General features: G+C 39.3%; 1 pseudogene; it reads left to right on the top strand.

The window, feature by feature from the left end:
- Positions 1-392: 392 nt before the first annotated feature.
- Positions 393-9,872, top strand: LOC103678644 (annotated as a pseudogene).
- Positions 9,873-10,175: the final 303 nt, after the last annotated feature.

The following is a 10,175-nucleotide window of genomic DNA, read 5'->3' as shown; positions in this document are numbered from 1 at the left end:
TGGTTTTGTCTGCAGGTCCCTTCCATGTGGAAATTAAGTAGTTTGTCATTGAGGGTGGTTTGTTGGGTTTCTCAGCCTTCAAGTGGAATGTCAACTCTACCATCTGCTCTTGTGTCTTCCCAAACATAAAGCTCTGTCTTCAACCAAATACACCACACCTTATCAGATAGTATAAGTCTCACTGGTCAGAGTTTGGACCCTAACAGAAGCCTCTAAGTATGGAAAGAAGATATTCATACTACAAAACCATTCCTTTAGACATTCTACTTTTCCACAAAGTCAAGAAACAACTGGAGGCTCCACAATCAATCAATCACCAATATGTCCTGAGTGGCCATCCAGTGACATGAAAGGATCACAGCCAGAAATATCCATTCTACTTCTTGCTGTATATGTCAGAGGAAGAGGTAAAGGCACAGGCTCCAAAGTCCGGCTGGTTGGGTGTCAGTGTTCGTCCACCAACTACTAGCTGTATGGGCTTGGTAAGTTATTTAACCTCTTAGGTTTCATTTTCTCCATCTGCAAACTGGGGTTAAGTAGAGCATACACACATAGGGTAAGAATTAAATGAGATGAATATATGCTCCTAGTTCAATAAATGCAAGTTATTAGATTTAATTGTGCTTAAAAAAACTCTCATGTAGGACATTGGATATTAAATCATTTGATGTCTCTGATATTAGGTCTTCCATGAAATTTATTCTTAAGAACTTAATGTAAAGAAAATAGAGTACATATGAAGAGTCAGAGCTTTGTCACATTGAAGAGCTCTGTGTAATCCAGCCTGGTTCCCACTTTGCTTTTGTAAAAAGGAATCTCAAATCTAAATGTGATGACAGCTTGTATTTGATTAACTATGGCGAATGTATTTATTTCACCTCCCTAATACTAGGATTTTGATACCCTCCTGCAGAATGCTTCAAGGTCATTTTGGGAAGAGTCTACTTGACTGTCAGTTCCTTAGTAGCAAGGTGCCTGCCATTCCCATTTGTATACACCGTATCTAAGCATAGAGCACAAAGTAGGGGTTCATAAATATCTATTGATTTGCATGTTTGAGAAAATTTAAGAAAACAAAAGACACCCAAAGATAGAGCTTTAATTAGCATTAATATTGTCCAGGGTGCAATGAAAGCAATTTGTGCCTTCCTCAAAACCTTCCTGTTTAGTGCAATTAAAAACATGTTTTTACTGTACAGTCATGAGTTCAAGTAATGAGTTACTTAAGGGTCTTCATTTTATTCATCTTTCTTTTCTCCGATCTAGCATGGTGGTTAGCACATTCATGGTAGAGGTAATGAATACATATGCAAAATTTTAAAAATGACTATGAGTAATGGATGGTCAGGAAAGTCCCCAGAACGAAATAAAACTCACACTTCACATCAAGCACATCACATTATAATGACTCAACGGCAGCAGTTAGAATGAGTTCAAGCCATTCTTAGTTAATCTAAGAGAAAGATAAAAAGGATAATAGGGAAAAGGGAGCAGGAAGCCGTCTCCAACCACATTTATTTAGTCAATAAATATTTCTTAAGCACCTTCAATATGCCAAGCATTGTTCTAAACACAGCATTACAGGAGTGAATGAGTCAAAGGATCTGTTCTTACAGAGCTTACATCCCAGTGGAGACAAAATAAACAAGGAAACAGCAGAATAAATAAGATAAGCTTAGATAATAAATCCTATGAGGAAAATGAAACCGGATAACATGATAGAGAATAACTGGATATGTAAAGGTGGGTAATTTTAGATATGGTGTCTGAAAAGGTCTCCTTCTGATCTCTTCTTAAGCACTTCTTTATTATAATCTCTACATCATTGGGTTATGATGATCTCTCCTCCACTTATCTCCCAAATGCTCCAGCTGAAAAATGACACATCACAGTCTCAAGCACAAAACATGGTGTCTGGTATCTGTCAGGCCCTCGCGAATTTTTTGCTGGATTAAAAATTTTTGAAGGAAGCACTTACTCTACTTTGAGGATACCGAAGAAGAAAAACAAAATTTCGTTTTGTGGGAAGCAAAGAGAGGCTGAGGTCAGGAAAAGCTTCAGAAGCACGGTAAGGAAAGGCACAGAAACAAGAAAGTACATGCTGTATTTGGGAAACAACTGTAGTTCGGGGTAGCATGGAGGGGGAAGGAACCGGAAGGTTCCTTAGTAAAAGCTGGTGTGGCAAGGTTGTGAAAAGACATGATTGCCATGCTTAGACTTTCTCCCGCAGGCAATGTGGGAGCCATCAGAGATTTTACAACAAAAAGCCACACAACAAGGTCTGGAAGGTGGAAAAATCACCCTGGCAGCTGAGAAAGAGATCAAAGGGGAAGAGACAATAAAAGGGGAATCAAGACAAAAGCAGCTACAGTGACAGAGTTGAGAAAAGAAGAGGGCTGAGCTGGGCTGCTGCGGCAGTGTTGATGGAGGGACACAATGCAGATTCAGGAGATATTAATGAAATAGAATCAACAGGACATGGGGATCAGTTGTACCCAAACCAATTGCATCTGGCCCAGAAGGAACTGGAAAGTGTGGCTCAGCAGTTGCCAGCTCAGAGAACTTAATTTTCTCATGGTTTTATCCATGAGAGGTTGAGATACACAAAATGTGTTATGAAACCAGATACCTTGAGCAAGTGGCAATTCCGTCAACAAATATGGAATCATTTTCCTTTCAGTCCGTAGGAGAGTCTGAACCAAGAAGCATCCAAAACACTTTTTGGGTCAGCAACCAGCATGGACTTTTACCCTCAGTTGGCCGGTCTGACATGGGAGTCTTTTTACCCAAGGATGTCAGCCATTGAACTGTGCGGGCTAACTCTCTTCGTCGCCAGCAGAGTTTGTCTGCACAGCAGTGGCTGGCAACTTAATATTTTGCATAAAAATTCATGAGGTGCAGTATCCATTTCAGCTATGTTATAAAGTAGTAAAAGGAAGAAAGAGGGAGGAAGAGAAAAGTTCAGCCCTGCACTCAGATAGGGTTCATTTTGAGTGATGATTGCGAGCCATCCTTGGAAATTACAGATGCTACTTGGTTCACTATTATTTTGCAGCATCTCCAGTAATCTTCCATGATCATTTATAACAGCATGTCTGATGACTTTCAAAACGTAACGGGAAAGGGTACTTCTGTGAAGCATGTCTCCTCAAAGGAAAAATCAATCTTGGCTGCTGAGGGAGTGAACTTTGTACCACCACGATTAGACAGTTAGAGATTTCAACATATAAAAATAGGAATGGCAGGGGTCCAGTCCTCCGACGTATATGTGTGTATAATGTGTGTTCCAGTTGCTTGAACGGTTTATGATTTCTCCTTTCATCCAAACAAAACACAACATGTGTCAAGAATCCAAATTGGCACACTCCAATAGAAAATATTCATGAACTCTGTAATAATAACTACTAATGTTTATATAATGCCTTTACAGTTTGCTAAGTACTTGTCACACACCTGAGCTGCTAATCATCAAACATACCTCACACTTTCTAAGCTTCTTTACTTCTCTGACAACCATTCCTGTTACCTGGAATGTTCTCCCAAAACATCTGTGCTCCTGCATTTCAAGGGTAAGCTTAGAATTTCCCTCCCTGCAGCACACTCTCTGGTTATTTGAACCCTTACAAGTGAAAAATATTTCATAACGTGTAAAGATCTCTGACACGCAGTGTGGTATGGAAAGTCAGCAACATTCAGCACAAGAAGACTTAGGTTCAAGTAATAGTTTTACAATTTATTAGCTGTATGACCTGATCTTTAAATCACAAAACAGGAATCAAATGGTTATCTACTTCATATGATTTTTTTATGTAGATCAAAAGAGATGTTATATATAAACCTGCTTTGTAATCCTAACTGATTATATAAACATTAAGTATTAGTATCCTACTACATTTATCTCAGAGGGTAACTATGAGGACTAAGTAATTGATGTAAACACTCAACCCAGTGCCTGGCACATAAATGTTCAATTAATGAGAATGAAAATATTATGAAAGTTTACTTGTTGACTTAGCAGATCTGAATTAGGCACACATTGTGTGCAAAAACCCACAATAGATACAATACTTCACTCATCTTCTACATAACACACAGTAGAAATATAAAAAACAGTGTTGTGAATAACAGGACAACACAGTGATTAGAACAGTGGCTCTGGAATCGATCACCTAGGCTCTAAACTACATTCCAATTCTTTAGAACTGTGTGACCTTGGGCAAGTTACTTATTCTGTCTGTGACTCTGTTTTCTTACCATAAAATGGCAAAAATGGTAGATTCTTAAATATAGGCTCATCATAAAGATTAAGCGAATTAATCCATGGAAATGCCCCAAATGGTGTTGATCACATACAAATTGTTCAATAAGTGTTAGGTATTATTATATGCTTTCAGGATCACTACCTCAGAAATAGTTTTTTTGTGTGAGTCAGGAAGAAAAATGTTGTAGTAAAGAATGTACTCAATTATTCATTCTTTGAATCCATCCCACTGCTCCTACTTCACCTCTCTACCTCCATTCTTGTCCTCTCTCCCAATGCACCTCCATGTTCTAACTAGTCAACTTTCTAAGGCATCAAGCTGATCCTGTTAAAACCTGCAATGTATCCTTTACATGCTTTACAGCTTTCCATTACCTGGCTTCACCTTGCTCTGCAGCTGCTCTTCTGCAACTTATCTCAGCCAGTTCTCCAGACTGTTGTGTTTGCAGAGCCATGGAGATGACTTGGGAGAGATTAACCCATCCCCTCCAATAATGTCCAGAGGCCATATATCCTCATTTTTGATACGGGCAATAGATAGCTTAACAATTCTGTGTCAAGATGCTATGGAGATTCAGCTTCAATGAAAGTTCTCTGGTTTTCTTCCAACCAGATCACCTCCCCCAGACCTCTCCTACGTAGAAATTCTGAAGTCATCATGCTTAATTGCCTGCCCACTTTTCAAAACAAGCCATTTCCTCTCAGACCTCCCTATCATTTGTCCAAGTGATTTCCTTTCCCTGGGATTCCACCCCACCATTAACAATCATGCCTATTTATCATTCCTAGACTCAACTCAATTATCTTCTCCTCAAAGAAGGCTCTTAGGACTCTGCAGGCAGATTCAGTCATTCTCACAACACTTTATACTTGGCGGAATGTCCCTACAATATGTGCTTCCCAAAGGAGGATATGGCTCAGTACTTTTGACACCTAGCACAACCACATACCTAGTAAATACTCAGTAAGTATTAGTCTAAGTTAATATTTGGAAGATCATATTATCCACTAGAAAGCTTTGAATAATAGAATCCTAAAAATCACAAAGCAACAACGATGTCAATAATGATGTCAGATTGCTGGTCAATGCTAGGTTTTTTGGTTTAGTATCTTCATAATAATAATGAAACTCTCCAAAACCCAAAATAGCCACTTTAATAAATGTCAGTAACATTGTTATCACCATTCAACAAACACACTGAGGGCTGTAACATACTCATCTCTACAACGGGTGCTAGAGAAACGGAGATGTTCAAGTAGCCAGATTCTCCAAACCGAAAAAATTTCAAGAGTCTAAGGAAAAGAAGAACAGTAATGATTAAAAAAAAAAATCTACCATTTACTGAGTTGCTATGATGTCTCAAGACTTTATCTGGTACAGTACATGGATTATCTCACTTTGATCTTACAAAAATTCTGTATGTTAAATAATTTTACCTCCATTTGACAGATGAAAAAAACTGAGTCTCAGAGAAGTCAAATAACTTGCCCGAAGTCACAACTTGGGAAAGGGAAATCAGAATTTGAATCTGTTTTCGGAAACTATTATACTATCAATTTCAGGAATAATTTCTACCTTGATAACACATAGTTTCAAGTCTTGAGGAAGGAACTCTCAGTCTAGACATATATGAGAAGTACCAAAACATGAGCAAGAAGCATTTAAGGACTTTCTGAATTGTCTCTTAACCTCCAGCCCCCTTTTTTTTGTGAAATATTGGCTTTCTTTCTAAGGCCAGCCTCACTGATAGTTGCTCCAGATCCAAGTCACACATGCCCTCTCCTCACCGAGTCATCCTATACATTATTTTTAAATAAATCACCTTAGCACACCGTTTCAATTGATGATAAGGATGGGGAGATAGACTGGGGCAGAGTGGTGAAGGGCCTTGGGAATTTAGCTAAAAAATTATCTTTCTATTCTGGAGGGTCCTATTACATCGAAAGTTTCTGAGCGCAGAAATGATATATGCACAGCAAGTTTGCAGAATATAAATCTACCAGCAGTATAGAGATAGATAAGAAAGGCAAGGAGACTAGCTCAAAGGAAACAGTGTGTTGTGACCCAAATAAAACCCTAAAAAACCAAAAGAAAAAAAAAAAACCCTAGAGAATTGGTAGTAGAAATGGAATAAATGGAGAAATGGTAAAGGATGCTATAAATAGACGATGGGGAAGAAAAGCAGAAGTGGAGACAAAGATCAACTTTGAGGCTGGGGTAAGGATTTTGAATTGCATTTAGACTATTTTTCCCCAGGTGATGAGAAGATAGCTAATTGCTGTGTCTGCAAATCCTTGGAGTTGTGACATAGCAAGCAGGAAGATAGATGGGTCAATGGGTATCAGATGGGTGGCTGAGATTTCTAGGGAAGTCAGCGTAGAGAAGGAATTCAAGGATAAATCTTTGAAGCAGAATTCCATTCAGAAGACTCAGTGATCCAGTCAGAATCCTGGAGATACAGCAGTGAGCAAAGCCCTAGGCCTCCCGCGGTTCACAATACGGCAGAGTCTGAGAAGGAATAGCTGGAGGAGTAGAGAGAAAACCAGGATGCTGGAATAATCAGTTCACTAAGTTTCAGAAAGGAACTGGTAGTCAAGCACATCAACTTACAGTCTATTCTTCTCACCAGAAAAATGAAAGTATGCATGTTCAAGGTGTACCATTATTGCCCAAAAGTTCTTCTCTAGACTCCATATTTGGACTATCAGAACCATCCACCAGAAAGGCTGAAATGGTTGAAAATAAAAAGCATGTCTTCGAAACCTCTTTGGGATAGATAATTAGAATTCATCAAGGCATTGTCTCTGACTACTCAAGCAAAGTCCCCAAAATGGGTTAGGACACTAGCCAGAAGGGGAGAAAATACACAGGCTGAGGAAATCCAAAATGTGACTTGTCTCAAGCAGTTTTTAAAGAGGAATGTGCTTTAAGGGGAATTTAATCCATATGTTCCAGATTCTTTTACATTCTACAAAATGTCAGCACATAAAAGCTCTTTGATGTCCAGAGATCTTTCCAGTTCTTTTTACGAGACTTGTTAAGCCATATCACTTCCAAATTGGAAGTTGTGTTTTACTCAGAGTAAACAAGCTCACACACCAGCAACAGGAGTTTAGGTCAAGGAAGAAAAGACAAAGTCCTCAGTAAACATGGAGAACATAAAAATAATTTCCTTCCTTGACGTATGTGGTCCACGTGTTAGGGGGACATGAATCAGTTAAACACAAAACCAGACAATAAAGCAAGTGCATAGTGTTTAAGACCAGCTGCTATAGGCAGAGACAAGGGTGTGGAGAGTGGCCAGAGAAAACATACTTAATAGTGGGTCTCATGAAGTAATCACAGAATAAATGATTTTTAAGAAATGTGAGGAAAAATTATTTTAGCCAACACTTAGCCCAGAAATTGTTTCATCTACTGAAAGCCAGAGAGAGCTCTAAAGGCCCTCCCATCACAACACTGCAGAGAAGGAGGCATTTTGTAATAAGAATTTTACAAAACAAGTTTTCCTGAAAGAATATTCTGCCTCTAGCATTTTCATAGATTTGTGCAACAGCAAATAAAAACAGAAATCATCGGAGAAATAGAAATACACAAAGAGATCTTTACTGTATAGATTGAACTTAAGCAATTTCATTCATAAGGATTAAAAAGTGTGAAATCAGTATTGAGAATCTGCCAAGCAGCTTCTGTTTCTCCATTGAAACTGAAAACAGAAACAAACTGATGCAATTGCAAGATTGGCTCAGCCATCTACAGAATGAGCGTGGCAAGAGGCGCTGGTGATGTATTACTGAGCATTATAATTTATATCATTTCCTTTAGAACAATTCTTTCTATAGTACACCAAAGTACTAAGCTCTTTCACTGGTCAATTCTGAGATTTTATGCCTAATAAGGAAGAATTGTTTATTATTTTTTAATATCCCACTACGATCTATGGAGGATGGGGCCTAACAAATGAAGAACCCATTACTTGCCAAAACTGGTACCCAAGTATTAGCCAGGCCAGAGCCAAACTGCTCAGCATAAGTGGTAAGAATCTGAAGATGAGAAAAGATCTGGGAAGGGGAAGGAAGGAGCCAGTGAGATGGGGCAATGGCTGGGCTGGGGGAAACCTCTTTGATCGTAAACATGGAAAGACTTGAGAGGATAGACATATCCTCAAGACTTTACCTGAGTCACCTGCTGTGCACAATTCAGTATGGCCCTATGATTCTACTTCCAGTAGCATCTGACAAAGGAGTGGAATGCTGTGTCAAAATGGGCAGGGAACTAAATAAGAGTCAGGCCAAGCAGATACTAGGGAATAGAGCTATCTGGCTTGTATCTGGACAGAATAACTTCTCCCCCTACCACTTGTTCCTAACCCGGGCCACTGCTCTGATACGTGGAAAGATTGCAGGGGGATATTCAACGTAGACTTCATGATCAGGGGCTCTGTTTCTGTCAATGACACTGAAACCCATGTCTATCAACTGTGATGTTTAGTGCTTAACACAGTTGTTGACACATATTAATGACTTAAAGGACATTGGAAGAATGAATGAGCCAAGAAAATATTCAGCCTACGTGAACTGAGAAGGGGCAATGGAATCCACAAAGACTTCAATCCACAGATGCAACAGAACAAGGTAAGGAAAATAAAAAGAGCAACCACAGCCTCAAAGTTGTGGTTCACGGGCAGGACTGGCATCACCTGGGAGCTTGTTAGAAATGAAGAACCTTATGCTCTACTCCAGACCTCTGACTCTGATTTTACATTTTAACAAGGTTCCCAAATGACTGGTGGGCCCATTAAAGTTAGAGGAGCTCTGATCTAGACCATAAGCAGGACAGGCAATACTAAAACCGCACGTGACTAAGAGGGTCCTCACCACCACAGTAAAGAGGAATTGGTGGTTACCCCTAGACCACCCTGTGGCGATGCCTGTATGTTATTTATCTGTCACTCTGAAAGGTGAATTCCATCTGCCACAACTCTCTTTTTCTCTTCACAAATGCCCAAGGAAAGAACTTATTTGGATACTATTATTAGAGAGACAGAGAGTTCTTTCCCATTCCGTTGGACTCTGTCCATTTGCCGTGGTCAAGTCAGCAGCCTAGGGAAAAACTATGGATTGACAGATATATTGCTTACATTATCACTGCTCCTAGTGGTAACTGTAACAAAAGTAAGAAGAGCTAATAGCCCTACAGTGAATACAGGCATATAGGGTGTCCAGGCACAGTTCTCGTGGTTTCCATATTTGATCCTCTCAAGATCCCTGCAACATAGGTACGAACTGCGGCAGCCAGAGTCACGGCAGGGCAGGCGTTTAGAAATTTCTTCCCCTCTTTGACTGAGTTTTAGTTGAAAAGAGTGCAGCTGAAACTGTAACCCAAGAAGGTATTATGCTTCCAGAAAAATCTCAAGGAAAAGTGTTGCAAGCAACAGTAGTAGCTGTTGGATCGCGCTCTAAAGTCAAGAGTGGAGAGATTCAACCAGTTAGTGTGAAAGTTGGAGATAAATTTCTTCTCCCAGAATATGGAGGCACCAAAGTAGTTCTAGATGACAAGGACTATTTCTTATTTAGAGATGGTGACATTCTCGGAAAGTATGTGGACTGAAATCATTATTAAAATGGCATGAAGTAAAGCTGCCCATTCTGGTGAAGTTGTGAAATCTTTCATCATGTAAATAATTTTCATGTCTCTCTTTTATAATAAACTAATGGTATCCAAACCAAAAAGAACCCTGTAACATAGATTCTTTTCTTACTCTCATTTAAGTCCTTCAAGACTGTGACATGGGTACTTTTATGCAGTTACAGATCTATTACAGAAAAGAAATATATAGATAAGAAAACAGCAATTGACTCTTAAGAAGTTGTTGCATTCAAACCCCGACCTCCCTGTCTCCGTTACCTGCAT

The sequence above is a fragment of the Ursus maritimus genome, unplaced genomic scaffold (assembly GCF_017311325.1).
Source record: "Ursus maritimus isolate PB19 unplaced genomic scaffold, ASM1731132v1 scaffold_17, whole genome shotgun sequence".
Taxonomy (NCBI): domain Eukaryota; kingdom Metazoa; phylum Chordata; class Mammalia; order Carnivora; family Ursidae; genus Ursus; species Ursus maritimus.
Note: the sequence above shows the minus strand (reverse complement) of the source record. Positions and strands in the feature narration are given on the sequence as shown.